A 14566-nucleotide genomic window follows, 5' to 3' on the forward strand; every position below is an offset into this window, starting at 1 on the left:
TCTGTGGTGAGCGCTGTATTTTGTCGTGAGATAATCGTGCAAGCTCCCGTCGGCTCTGTGCCTGCGTCACTCGCGGCCGATGCCGCCCAAAAGGCAATTTGGAAAGTACTTATGGGACCCGTCCATCGACGTTCCGATACGCTCAAAATACAGGTTCAGAAAACGTTCATCAGTTGGCGCTTCGTCTACCGCGTTGGACAAGGAACGAGGTTCTGCAGATGCCAGTGAAGAAAGTTCGCGTGAAAGCGAAGCAGACGCTGACACAGGCCACATAGCACCGTTCCCTTCAACTGCTAGTGCAACTGAAGACAGCCATATTTTGGAAACCACGAGTGAAGCCTCGTCGACCTCGTCCTCCGAGGACAGCGAATCGGAAGGCGACGCTGATGTATATCCTGACCACGGCGAGCAGCATTTTCCGAGAGGCTGGAAGGATGAGTTGGTAAGCGTTGTGGTGTCAAGCGTCAGTTTCCAAATATTATTTTGTGGCTGTAACATCTTGTTTTGAGCCGACGTAACACCTGCCGCTCATTATCTCCTGTAGCTGCAGAAGCTTGGTGCCCTAGTTATGATATAGTGAAAATATTGTGATGGAAGTGTGAAGACTACTATTGGCGTTAGTGTTTTCTGTTAAAGAATAATGAAGTAGAGAGCGTACCGATGCGATCATTGCTTGCAGCAGTTATTTTTCTCCATTAATGACAAAACCACGCTGTTAAATTGAGTTTGCTCATGTAAACGCTGTTTTGTCGATATACTGCGCGACAAAACTGGTGCTGGTAAATGGGAGCTGAGACAATATTCTTTGAACATGTGTCGAAACTTAACAGTGCTCCAAAAGTGCATTTCAGCGTGCATTTTATGGCATGAAAGCACTTACTCACTGTGCTGCAGGTAGCATGACTTTTTTAAAGTGGTTTCTGTGGTGGATGTCTGGTGCTCACCATGCAGAGTTAACGTCTGCATTAGTTCGAGGCAGGTTTGCAGTGTAAAGGGGGGGGGGGGTAGCTTAAGATGATGCAGTAAAGATGGTTACCAGTGAAGTCAGGTTGGCCAACATCAAGCCTGTACCGGATTGAGCAAGATCGCGGTAAAAAGTGACTGCGGCACCGGTATAATACCTGCTCCGTGAAAATACAACGAGAAATCAATACGAATTTATTCAACGGAAAAATTCTTGACCGGTACACAATGGAAGTTTCGTTGAACTCTCGTTGTAGTGGGTCAACTGGTGTTGAAATTCCATGTAATTTCAATTGAATCAATAATAGTACAACGGATCAACAACGGAAATTCAATACCCATTTTCGTAAGGGTAGCACTGATGAGAGCACGTTCATATTCCGCGGCGGTAGATTGACAAGCCAACCTTGCTCTGTCAGTCATAAGTTTCTTGCAGCGGCGGAACATGCGCTTTTTCTTGTTTAGTAGGCGTTTTAATGATAGGTTGAACCACAGCGAACGTCTCTTGCTAGATATTCTTTGCAGCGGAATATATTTATCGGTGAGCGCTTTGACTTGTGTTTGAAATAATCGCCAGTTGTCTTGCATTGTGCGCTCCCAGAGCTGCGGAAAGAACTCGTCAACAAACTTTTCCAAAGCAGTATTAATGGCTTGAAAGTCTGCTCTCCCGTAATCGCAGATTATTTTTTAATGTTTCGATCTGCTGCGCGAGCGCAATGGCGTAGTAAAGTGGATTGTGAGGTGGTCACTTAAACCGGGCAGTAGGGTTAAGGAAGAGACAGAATCGGGATAGTTGGTGAGCACAAGGTCCAGTACATTTGCACATGAAGGTGTAACGCGAGTGTGTTCTTGTACGAGCTGGGAAAGATTAAATCTAGAACAGGAGGTCAATGGAAGCTATACACTCGGATGAATTAGTAGTTGCGATGGGTTGAATGGTTCCACCTGGAAAGTTGAAGTCACCCATTAGAAAAATTCGCGCTTTCGGGTGCCGAGACAACTTTGTTCAGACAATTGTAGAGTTCATCGCAGAACGTGGGGGCAGAAAGCGGAGGCCGATAACATGCACAAACAATGACATTGTGGTGGTTTAAGGTAACGCATGTACAGAGAAATTCAAGCTCTGATTGGATAGGGACAACGTAAGAATTTATGCCTTCAGAAACGGCAATCAAAACACCGCCCCCTGATCAGTCACTTCGGTCGTGTCTGTACACTGTATATTTCTTTTCACAAGAAGAGTTCACAATTCTTAACTTTACTTGACAACGAAGTCTCGGTTAAAACAACGATATTGGCTACGCACGTGTCCATTAAACATAAGGTATCACACTTCTGTAATATACTTCTGGTGTTCGCAAGAAGGAATGAATAGTCGCCGATGTGCATCGCCTGAACGGCCGCTGATTCCTAAGTCGAAGTACTATGAGGGTGTGGCACAGTGGAAGTTGTAGCATCATTGGAGGCATGTGCCCGAGGAAAACCAGCTACACGTTGCGGATATAAGGAAGATACGTGATTACCAGATGCAAATGCGCTAGGGGAATCGATTTGACAGACGTTATCAGTTTTCTTTGTAGAAGACGTAGCATTTCTTATTTATATATAATCGATTATATCTTAGGTTGTAGGGTTGTGTGGTAGCCTTGACGAAATCTATCAGCTTTTTACGTATCTGCCTCGTTGCTTTACAAAAGTCCTCCTGTAGAGCGACTCCCGTATTTTTCAGTTGACCTCTGTGCTTGAACAGTCTCTCTTGTTTTAATCGAAAAAAACTTCACAACTATAGGATGATTTCTGCTGGTAACAAAAGAGCCAAGCTCGGGAAATTGCATCTGCAGGAAGTTCTAAAGATAGATGATGTGCAAGAACAGCTCGTACGGCTTCTTCAGTGTGAGCCCAGCTTTCTGAAAAGTTGTCTTTCAGTCCATACATAATTAAGTTTTCACGGCGTGAACGATCCTCAAAGTCGTCAAGCCGTGCCTGCAGTGCAGCATTTTCACTTCGCACTATATTAGCAGCCACGCGATGAACTTCGGTCGCATCCACATTGTGAGTGCTTTCGAGAGCGCTTACTTTTTCTTCGACAGGTAATCTCGTGGTGATGTCAGACACTCGTTCTTCCAATACTTTTTGACTAGCTTTCACCTCGTCAAGTGAAAACATCACTTCAGCGTGACGTGCTTCCATCATATTTGCGAGAGCATTTATGGCAGCCAGTACTTCAGCATTGCCTTTGTCAACTTCATCGGGATGGGTTTTGCTCCACATCACCGGCCAATAGCAACATTTTCAATACTTGAAAGCAATCCACAACCAAAAGTACGAAAACATGTAGGCGTGGGACGAGCAGCAAGCAGTGATTACTCGAGCATTTAGAATGCGAGGAATATGAAGTGCCAACCTGGGTAAAGAAGAAACATGTCTTTAGCTGCGTATGCATTCTTGCTGCCCGCCAACGCCCACTGAAAGGCGCGAACGATGCCCGGTCGCTTAAATACAGCACGTCGGGTGATGTCCTCGGTGATGTGGTTGACCAGGGCAGAGGGAGCACCAGTGCTGTTTCCAGGTGGAACTTGGAAACAAGAACTGGATAGTCATCCGCCGCTGTCAGCAGCACGGTGCGGGCGATAGTATTTATCTGGTGCACCACGATAGCAGGTTGATCCGTCAAGGCAGTGGGCCAAGTCCAGGTGAAAGCCAGAAACTGGGTAAAGAAGAAACATGTCTTTAGCCGCATCTGCATTCTTGCTGCCCGCCAACGCCCACTGAAAGGCGCGAACGATGCCTGGTCGCTTAAATACAGCACGTCGGGTGATGTCCTCGGTGATGTGGTTGACCAGGGCAGAGGGAGCACCGGTGCTGTTTCCAGGTGGAACTTGGATACAAGAACTGGATAGTCATCTGCCACCGTCAGCAGCATGGTGCGGGCGATAGCATTTATCTGGTGCACCACGATAGCAGGTTGTTCCGTCAAGGCAATGGGCCAAGTCCAGGTGAAAGCCAAAAATTGGGTAAAGAAGAAACTTATCTTTAGCCGCGGCTGCATTCTTGCTGCCCGCCAACGCCCACACCTTAAAGCCCAACCTTAAAGCCCAAACCGCATGAGAGCGATATTGTGCGCGACGAGCGACGGCTTCGAGCGACGAAACGGGCCGTCGCGCGAACAGATTGCTCGTTCTTGTCGTTCGATCGCTCGGTTCTGGAAATCTAGAATTCGTCGCTTGTCGGAAGCCGGAACAGGATGTACATCAGTCAAGTACTAATGATTGTCGCACAGAATGAGTGAACAACGAAATTTTGATACGTGCAAGGATAAGAACCTAGTGCAAGACCTTTAGAAATATTTATGCTACTCTTTACACTAAAACACACATTTAAACTGTTCAGCGAATGTTTTTAGGCCTCTATACAGCCGTGTTTTATATACTCCTCGCATTTAACTCGTATATCATTGAGAAGCACGGATCATCGACTTGGCGCTCTTTGGCCACATCTGGCCCTTGCGCCAATAAACCCTACAAATCATCATACACTAAAAAACATCAACTTAAATTAATAAAGCACACGTCACGCCAGTTTCGGTGAGTATTTGCTGCCCTCATACCGGCAACACTGGGGAGACGTTCCTCAAAGTCGTCGCTTGCATGTGGTACGACTGATAGGCGATGAGCGAACGCGACAGCCATCGCACCACACTGTGTGTGGTGCGATCACACCACACCACATTGCCACACCACATCACACCACAGTGCCTAACAATTGGGCACAAAATTTGATTGTACTGTCTGACACCCACAAGAACACAATGCACTTCACATGAGAAGCAGTTAAAAATTTTTTTTTCAGAGAATAATAGCGGTACATATCATGCCTACATAACTTCACCTCATGTGGTCCAGGCTTATAAGTGTGATGCACTGGCCAGCCGATGCTGTGGAAACACTGGTCAACAGTGCCCTCCATGCCATGTTTATCGGTTTTGGTTAGCACAAAATGCAAGTTCCTGCTGGTGAATGCAAAGTGCCATGGTGTGTCTGCTTATCTAAGGTGCACTGTGGTGTGAATCCTGTAAAAATCATGCACTGGAAGCTTTGTAGCATGCCTACCACCATGAAGAAAAAGTCCTGTGCTGAATTGCATACACATCACAAAATGGTGCGGACACAGCTTCGTCGTGCTGCCGCTTTCAAGTATGTACCACACAGATCGCATGATGTGAAACTGCAACGGCAGACTGCTGCAACGTTTCACTACTTGATGAATGTGCATCTTTTATATATATCTGTATATAAGTGCATATGTATCACATTCTCTATCACTATCACATTCTCAACTCTATCATATTCTCAAGTAAGGGCTCTAAAGGTTTGCTTTGAGTGACGGGCAGGAGGCAAAGCTCTTTTTTCCATTTCGTACTTTTTCTGTGAAACCAGACCTTAATATATTGTATTAGATGCAGGGGCACTCCTGCAGTGGAAATTGTGACGCATGTACCTCCAACCCTGCAGTTTCAGAGCCCCTGCTCTAAAGATTGCCCTGCAGCAACACTTACATTGTGTATGAGCAGAGGTCATTGTGCAGCCACTGAGCAAATCTGTGGCGGTTTTCAAAATATTGTCCTTGGCTGTGCCTTTCAATGCTCAGTTTTACGTCCAGTGGTATATTTGGGAGCACGTACTCTGTGCGTGCTCTTGGAACCACTGCAGCTGGTGCGCCCTCCTCAATGTTGAGGACATCAATAATCCTGCATAAAAATTTACTGCACGTGTGTATGCATTGTGAATGCATATGGAAGTTATACAGGATTAAAACAGACATAATGCTACACTATCACAGCATTTGACAAAAGGCAAAAACAGCGCAAAAACTATGTTTTCGTCCTCCGTGCTGTCCCCTACCACCTCCTGGGCTTTGGCCATTGCGTCCACGATGCACTTCCCTGACTGTGCCTCCACCTTCACCCACCTGTCTGCCTCCACTTTTGTTAAGAAGTCCTCCTCAACCATCGCTACATCAGAGTCGCCCCCCGCCAGAGCCTTTCTTCGCTCAAATCGTACGCCTCCAGTCTTCCGCTTCGGTTTGCGCTAGCTGGCCCTCCACCCATTGCACGCCACTGTCAGGCGGCAACGAGCCTGCTGCAGCTACCTCTCGCACTGCCTCACCCGAAGACTGCTGTGCTACATTACTGTAGCATCGTGGAAGTGTTCTTCAAGGTATTGCTGAAAGGATGAGGTGAGCCACAAAAGGACTGCTTGCTGTCTGGGATCTTTTTGTGTATGTGTTGCACACAGTTACTCACTTCCATCAAGATGAACCACCGATGCATTGTGTCCATGAACTCGACTGTTGGGCCTGCTTCACCATAGGTGATGTCGCGTGTGTCCAGCTTAGTCCTGCAACTGCTTCAACGCTGTCACTTCTAGTGACAGAACCTGAACAGCTCTGTGCATATTCATCGCTTTATTAGATGGCTAAATATGCTTTCTCGTTAGGAATCATACAGGTTTGATGATGCTCCCCGGTTTTATATTGTATAGGCTTTTCACATGAGAGGATGTAACCTCACCCACCATTTTTGCTCATGTCTCAGGCCAAAAACTGCGACCTGGTATTCTTTATAACGTGGCATTGGCCAAAGGCCATGAACAGCTTTCAGGCAAGATCTTTGGGATGTTTTACAGAATGCTCTAGTTTTTCCATTGCAAAGTCGTTCCAACCTAAGTGAGGACATTTATTTTATGATTTTCTGTGACTATGCGTGCTACAAAGAAGCCAGCTGTCTCCACTTCCTTTAGTACATATTTCGTCACTGAACAGCTGCTGGCCAGTGCAGTTATTTGTGAAAAATCACTGGCCCTTCCCCTGTCGAGAAAATGAGAGTAAGCGAAGCTTGTGTGTGTATCTAAATTTGTCAGGGTAACATTTGGAAGCCGTCGCCTCGGGATTCTGTGATCGTTGCTGACGGCGGGCTTCGGCTTTGGAAGCTCTCGCCTCGGGATCGTCGGCTCTTCGCTGATGGCGAGCCTCAGCTACGGAAGTCTTCACGCTTGAGCCGGCACATCGACAGCGAGCCCTTTCCTGTTTGAGTTCACGCCGGCGTTCATCAAACGCAGCTTGCTCCATTGCAGAACGCACAGGGAAGTCCGCAGGAGCGTGCACCAACTCGCTTTCCTTCTGTGTCCCTCCTCGCGACATACCAGACAAACCTGATTGGTCGCGCACGTGTCACGTGATCCGCGTGTCACGTGATCCGCATGTATCATATTCATTGTGGATGTGTGCCGCACGTTATTTCTTTCTTTTTCATCTATTTCTTTCTTTCTTTTTTCTAGTCGTGTCATTGCGCTTGGACACTTTCTGTACTATCGCCAGGATGGGCCCACTTTTCAGCGTGACACCGCCACCACCGTCACCATCATCGCCGAAACTTGTGAGCCTATAGAGCTTCGCTTAAAAACACCCCACAGGTATTACATTGCTCATGGAGTCCTGTCAAAAGGCGCAACAATGAATTTGCCAGGAATGGTTCACTTTTCTTTGGAGTTGTTGTATTAAAGATCTTGTCATTTCCTCATTTCATAAACAATGAGCGAGCACACTTTGGCTTGCTGTCGCTAGGTAGTCAGGATTTTCAAGTTCTGCTTTGAGTTGCTTTTTCACTAGACCTGTGAATTCCAATTCACTAGTAGTTGCTCCCCGAAACTTCTGCATAGTTAGGTGCTCGGCTTCGAAGCTTTAGGAGATCTTATGAATTCATAAGCTTTTGCTGATAGATTTCTTATGACAATGCAGTTATGAACTGTAACTTCAGAGTATGTAGGTCTGATTTTGGAGGAGTTAGTCACTTGCTTTTCTTGTGCTGCTACAAATACTTTGACAAAGCAGTCAAATTACAATCTTTTTTTTAGTTGCTTTAGCTCTTCTCTGTATTTCTAAACAGTTTGTCGCAGCCATTGTACTATCTTGCCTTTTAAATTGCGCTCCTTCCATCGCAATTTTCGGCATTCCAAAACAGAAATGCTGCTGCGAACATCCACTTGAGTGGCTTTGTGTTTCGAGGTTGGTTCGGTAGGAGCATGCACCTCAGCTTGCTCTGAAAGGTCGAAACACTGAAGTTTTGTGGTACCTGGAGAGCTAGCACACAGTCTTCGTTGGCTGCATGTACTCAGGGTAGTCGTCAAAAATGCTGGCAGTTGCTTGTCTCTTGAGTTTTTCGAGTTTTGCATCCTTCTTTGTAGTCCGTTGGTAGAAAATGACGGCTACACACAACCAAGTAACGTGATGTCGCATTAGGCGTCCAGTCTTTCCTAACAATGGCTTTCAACCAAGCTGCTGTCGCTTCGCTGTCGCTAGTAATCTCATGAAATGAAGTGCCAGGTACAAGCCTTACGTTTACCATCCGAGTTGCACTTTGGAACACAAGAGTAGGCCATGGCATCACAAGAACATGCTGTTAAATCGGCAGTTGTTGCTTCCAGCATCCTCTTCTTCGTCTTGATGTTGTGTATTTATGCTTTAATGTAGCTTCTCTTTGACGCCTTTGACTGCTCGATAGTTTTTTTTTTATCCTCCATGTAAGCTCGATAGCGGTTGTGTGCGTCCAAAACAGATCTACGCAACTCCCTCATTATTACTCTGCGTCAGCAGGCATTTGGTGAGTTGCGACACCACGTGCCCAAGCACATGAGGGTTGGATCCTCCCGCGTGTAGCCGTGTACGGCTGAGCCGTGTCTGGGGAAAGGGGGATCCTGGGAGTTGAGCCGACGCCGGGAGTTCAGACCTTTAAGCCCCCCCTCCCCCCCCCCCCCCCCGGCAGAGGCAACACACCTCTTCGGCCTCTGTTTCACATAGACGGCACCCCTGGGCTGACCGACCCAGGGAAATCAGCAGTTGCCTTTTCCTGTCCTCTTAAATCTTTGCCTTTCTCACTTTCAATCTATCCTGTCTTCTTTTCACTTCCTTTACTTCCAATTACCCAGGCAGCTAGGGTTAACCTTGTGTGGGTAGCCAACATCGGATATACCATATTTGGTTATAGTGGTGGAGTACAGCTGGCGTTTGCAGGGCCTATCTTTTCCAGGTATTGCAGAGTCTCCTCGTTGGGCTCCATGGTGGGTGGCTGGCGCTGCTTCCAAAACATTCACTTATGGCAAGTTCCCTCCACTCCCTGATCGTCGTTTTAAACGAGGGCGCTCCGAAGATGTCTTCCAGTTTATGGAAGAACTGGAATAAACTGGAAGAGTTCTTCCAGTTTATTCCAGTTTATAAGTATGAACAATGTCACCTTTCCTTGTCTCATAGTCTCTGATATTTTTGGACCATGCTATAAAGCATCCAGGATGGCAAGCGGGGATCTCCTCTTGGAGCTCCGTGATCTGAAACAATACGAGAAACTGCCCAACCTAGTGTCATTTGGAGAAGATGCTCAAGTAACAGTAACCCCGCACTGTACTATGAATACCACCCATGGCGTTTTATCAGATGATGATCTGTTGCAGCATAGTGAGGCTGAATTCCTGGAGGGTTTCAGCGAGCAGAATGTAATCAATGTTAAACGAATTAAGATGAGGTGCGACGGCAAGAAAATCCAGACCAAGCACCTGATACTTTCAACTCAAGTGTTCTGACCGAATCTATAGAGGCCGGATACATCAAGCTTCGTGTTAGGCCATACGTGCCAAATATTCTCCAATGTTTCAAATGCCAGTGGTTCCGCCATAGTTCACAGAACTGTCGAGGCCGGCAAACTTGTGCGAAATGCAGTGCTCATGAACACTCCTCTGAGTCTTGTGAAAGTTCTATACATTGTGTTAACTGTGATGGAGAGCACGCCGCATACTCGCGGTCAACCCAATGCTGGAAAAAAGAAAAGGAAATAGTGACAATTAAGGTAAAGGAAAACATAACTTTCAAGGAGGCGGGTATTGTACTTGCGAAAAACCAGCTTTGCCGAAGGGGTGCGTGTCACATGTAAGAGGTCGCCTGTGGCGAGAAAAGACGACGAAGATGGCGGAGCGTTCTGAACGGCGCCAGCGCTCGAGGCACGCGAACCGAGGCGTTGTCGAGGCAGAAGCGAGGCGAAGCAGCATTATCAACGTGGCTCTTGAGCTGGAAGGTCGCTTCGTCAGCCATGCTCTGACGACGGGAGAGTGGAGGACCCGGCTACGAAGCTGGTGATGCTGGCAAGGCCCAGGCGTAGCTGTAGTCCTCGGAGATGTCCGGGCAAAGCTCCTGGGACCGGCTGCTGCTGCTCACGGTGGTTCTGGTCTTCTTCTCGAGAATTCCTCTTCCTCGGCCAAGCCCGTTCAACCGATAATCACCGTGACACTGGGTCGCCATGCCGATCGACGTAAGGCGAAGAACGCTTCGCGAAGCTTAACCCGGCGAGTGACACGTCAGTGGCGTCTACCGGGGCACCAGCCATGCACTCGGTCAGGTCAATGGAACCGCGAGGCGTCGGCACTTACGGCACCCACAACCCGTTGGACGAGCACGTCGGAAACCGATGGTCCGTAAGAGCCCGCACTTCCTTCCTCCTTGATTGCGACGCAGTTAGGCCGAATTTAGGGTGGCCAGACTTTGGCGAGTCAAGGCTAGGACTGACCTAGAGACTTCTAAGGCGGAGCTAGGCTCCGGAACTGGTAGTTCCGTTTCAGTAGTTTGTATTTAATCTGAGTTTAGTGTTTAAGTTTGAGTGGAGATTTTTGTCGAATTATGGTTTTAGTTTTGTGTGCCTCACGCTTTTACTGCTCTTGTACATATTAAATCCTTGTTTGCTGTGCTGCCAGCCGTGTCTCTCCTCCATCGACAGTAGCGCATGTACACAACTCTCCGGCTCCCAAAGAGTAGAGATGACAGCGTGTCAGGGGGCAGCGCCACAACGGCCCCCAACGGCTGTCTGGCACACACGTAGTGAGCTGGCGGCGATGCCATCCGCCCCCTTGGCGTGTGCAGCCAGTGCTGCTGCTCTGCAATATAAGAAGCCTCTCAAAGCCAACACAGCTCTTGCAAGAGCGCATGTCCAGCACCTCGCAAGAAGACATGGACACAACACAGAGTGTGAGGGCACAGCCGGCGCCTAAGGAGCGGTGCGACTATCGACCGCTCCAAAAAAAAAATCTTGTGTCACGGCGCCTGGAAAGGGCCCGTGAGCTAACTTTGTGTTCTTGAACACACAGCACAAAAATCTATCAAAATGAACACATAAGTTGTACAATGGAATGTGAGAGGACTTCTCCATAATCTCGATGATACCAGAGAACTCCTCCTTAAATATAAGCCAAAAGTGCTGTGTTCAGGAAACACATCTAAAACCCACACAAACTTCCTCAGACAATATGCTATCTTCCGTAAAGACCGTGATGATGCTGTTGCCTCATCTGGAGGTCCCCGCAGGGGTGTCTGCCCGCGGGGGCGTCTGCGTCAGCAGGCGTTCGGTGTGGCAACACCACGTACCCGAGCACGCGGGGGTTGGACCCTTCCACATCTCCCCGGACACGGCTAAGCCGCGCACGGTTAGAAGGGGATCCGGGGGGTTCAGCTGATGCCGAGTGTTTGGACCTTTAATGCCCCCTCAGCAGAGGCAACACACCCCTTTGGCCTCGGCTTCACGTACTGACGGACTGACCCACCCGGGGGAAATCGGTAGTTGCCTTTTCCTGTCTCTCCCTCCAACCTTCATCTTTCTCTCTAACTTTCCACCTCTCCTGTCTTCTCTTCGCTTCGTTTTACTTCCAATTTTCCAGGCAGCTAGGTTTAACCTGGTGTAATTTATCCAACCTTGGGTTTATTATATTAGGTTATAGTGGCTATGTACAACTGGCGTCTGCGTCTCCTTCGGGTCTCGTAGCGTCTCCTTGTTGGGCCCTGTGGTGGGCGGCTGGCATAGCTACCGAAATCATTATTACCTTTATGGCTTTTTCGTCATTTCCCCGACTCCCTGATCGCCCTCATAAATGAGGGCACACCAAAGAAGTTCAAGTTTTTTGGCCGCCACGTTGATAATTTTCCAAGATTTCATGTTATACATTCTGAGAAAACAGAAAAGTCAGCTAGAATCGTCTCACCTTTCCTGGTTGCGAAGAACGCTGATGGAAGCTTTTGGCCCAGGTTACAAAGTTTGCAAGTTGGCAAATGGTGATCTATTTCTAAAACGCCGTGATCAAATGCAATATGAAAAGCTACCTGATCTTGTGTCTTTCGGGGCGATTCCAGTGAGTGTCACCCCACACCGTTCTATGAACACCATTCGTGGTGTCATCTCTGATGATCTAATGGAGCTAACTGAAACTGAACTTTTCGAGGGATGCAGTGACCAGAATGTCATCAATGTGAAAAGAATTAAGATGAGGCGTGATGGTAAAGAGATTCAAACCAAGCATTCGGCTGCTTCCAGAGATTATCAAGACAGGCTATGTGAAGATCCGAGTCAGGCCCTATATCCCAAATCTCCTCCGCTGCTTCAAATGCCAGAGGTTTGGCCACATTTCTCAGAACTGCTGAGGCGAATAACCTGTGCCAAATGTGCCGATGAACACCCATCTGAAAATTGTGAAAATACTCCACGCTGCGTGAACATAGAACAATAGAAGTGAAGGAAAACATTGTTCAAAGAGGCACGCAGGGGGGTGTAGTGTACCTGCCAAAGAATACCTTTGCTGAAGTGGCGCGCCAGGGGGCAGCGCCACAGCCTCCGGCGGCTGTCCGGCCCGCACACTGTGAGTCGGCAGTGACGCCATCCGCCCCCTCGGCGGCTGCAGCTAGCGCTGCGCCGCCATCCCAGCAGGGGCCATCGACCTCCGGGTTGGTGGCCTCGAGGATCTCGTCTCGAGACGATGCCTCCACGTCCACAGCACTTGCAAGAGTGCTTGTCTAGCGCCTTGCAAGAGGCGATGGGCACAACAACCAGCCAGACGGCGCCTTCAGCGCCTAGGGAGCGGCAAGATTTTCTTTTCTGGAGCGATCGCGAGAAAATCCACACCCCGACGAAGGCTCTGTGAGCTGATTTGCGTTCCCTGAACACACAGCACAAACTCCTTTGTCATTATGAACACGCAAATATTACAATGGAATGTTAGGTTATCACAACCTTGATGATGATTGTGACTAGCTTACCGAACAGTACTGCTCGGACAGCAACTGCCTCAAGGGAAGTTCGGAGGTTTAATTGCCGACAGGCTACACCTTTATCGACTATTATAGAGACACCACCTGACGAGGCGGTAGCGTCGTCATGGTCCCTGCGAAAAATGGCATATTGCCTTAAAAAGTTTGTTTTCTGCTTTGAGATGCGTCTCCTGGACACACAGCACAAGAAAATATAGTCCAAGGGTGCCGTGTGTCCAGGAGACGGCATATTGCCTTAAAAAGTTTGTTTTCTGCTTTGAGATGCATTTTTCGCAAACTAGCAAACGTATTAAGCAAACTAGCGGATTAGCTAATAAGCGCATCCAAATGGTGGAATGACGAATGTCGGAAAGTGCACAAAAATCAAAACAAAGCTTGGAGACTGCTTCGGAATTCTCCAACAGCTGAAAACCCTATTAATTTCAAATAGATCAAATTCCAAGGCAGGAGAACACGTCGACGTGCAAAGAGGGAACCCAGGCAGCACAACAGCACTGGGCCAAGCATGGTCCAATGCTCGCAGAAATTGGTACGAACTTTGGCCCAATCCTGGCATCATGGCAAAGTGCAACCCGATCCAAGGTTCACCCACTGTTCGAGCCAAGATTGGCCTAGCAGTTTGCCATTGTAGAATCCAATGTAGTTCGAGCATAGAGCCAGTGTTCAGCCATTTTGTATATCAAGAATCCAGTGCTCAACCATTCTGTATCCAACGCGTTTCCAGCATATCCAGTGCTCAGCCATTTTCTATCCAACGCGTTTCCAGCATATCCAGTGCTCAGCCATTTTCTATCCAACACGTTTCCAGCATATCCCAGTGCTCAACCATTCTGTATCCAACGCGTTTGCAGCATATCCAGTGCTCAGCCATTTTCTATCCAACGCGTTTCCAGCATATCCAGTGCTCAGCCATTCTCTATCCAGTGTGTTGCAAGCATAGCCTGTACTCAGCCATTTTGTTGCTTGTATGCTGGCTTACTGCCTATAAAATTAGTAGCTAAGAAAACGTGATGTAAAAAAAGTGCAGGAAGGAAACACACAAAGCATAAACGAAAATATAATTTATTTGGCCTATTTTAGGCAATGCCTCAATCGATGCATAGAGGGGCAGGGGGAGCAAGGGCAGGAGGAGCGGCAGGAGCAGGGGCAGGAGGAGCGGCAGGAGGAGGGGCTGCAGCAGGGGAAGGAGCATGGGCAGCCGGACAGGAGGGGCCAACGGTGGACTGGCCAGGGCCCTGAGGCCAAGGGTGGGGCAGGGAGAGGGCAGCAGTGGGCAGGCAATGATCCCTGCCCTGAAGGGAGGGATCATCGGGCTGCTCTGCTGCTAACGTTTCTGCAAAACGCCTCTTCCTGCCACCACCCCTGTCCACAGACCCTGGCAACCACCTCTTAATGAAGCCCTGAGCTTCTGTCAGGTCGGCCCCCCCTTTTGCACAGATGACATCTGCACACAAACATACAAAGACCACAATTA

Source organism: Dermacentor silvarum, chromosome 7 (assembly GCF_013339745.2).
Source record: "Dermacentor silvarum isolate Dsil-2018 chromosome 7, BIME_Dsil_1.4, whole genome shotgun sequence".
In the NCBI taxonomy this organism is placed as follows: domain Eukaryota; kingdom Metazoa; phylum Arthropoda; class Arachnida; order Ixodida; family Ixodidae; genus Dermacentor; species Dermacentor silvarum.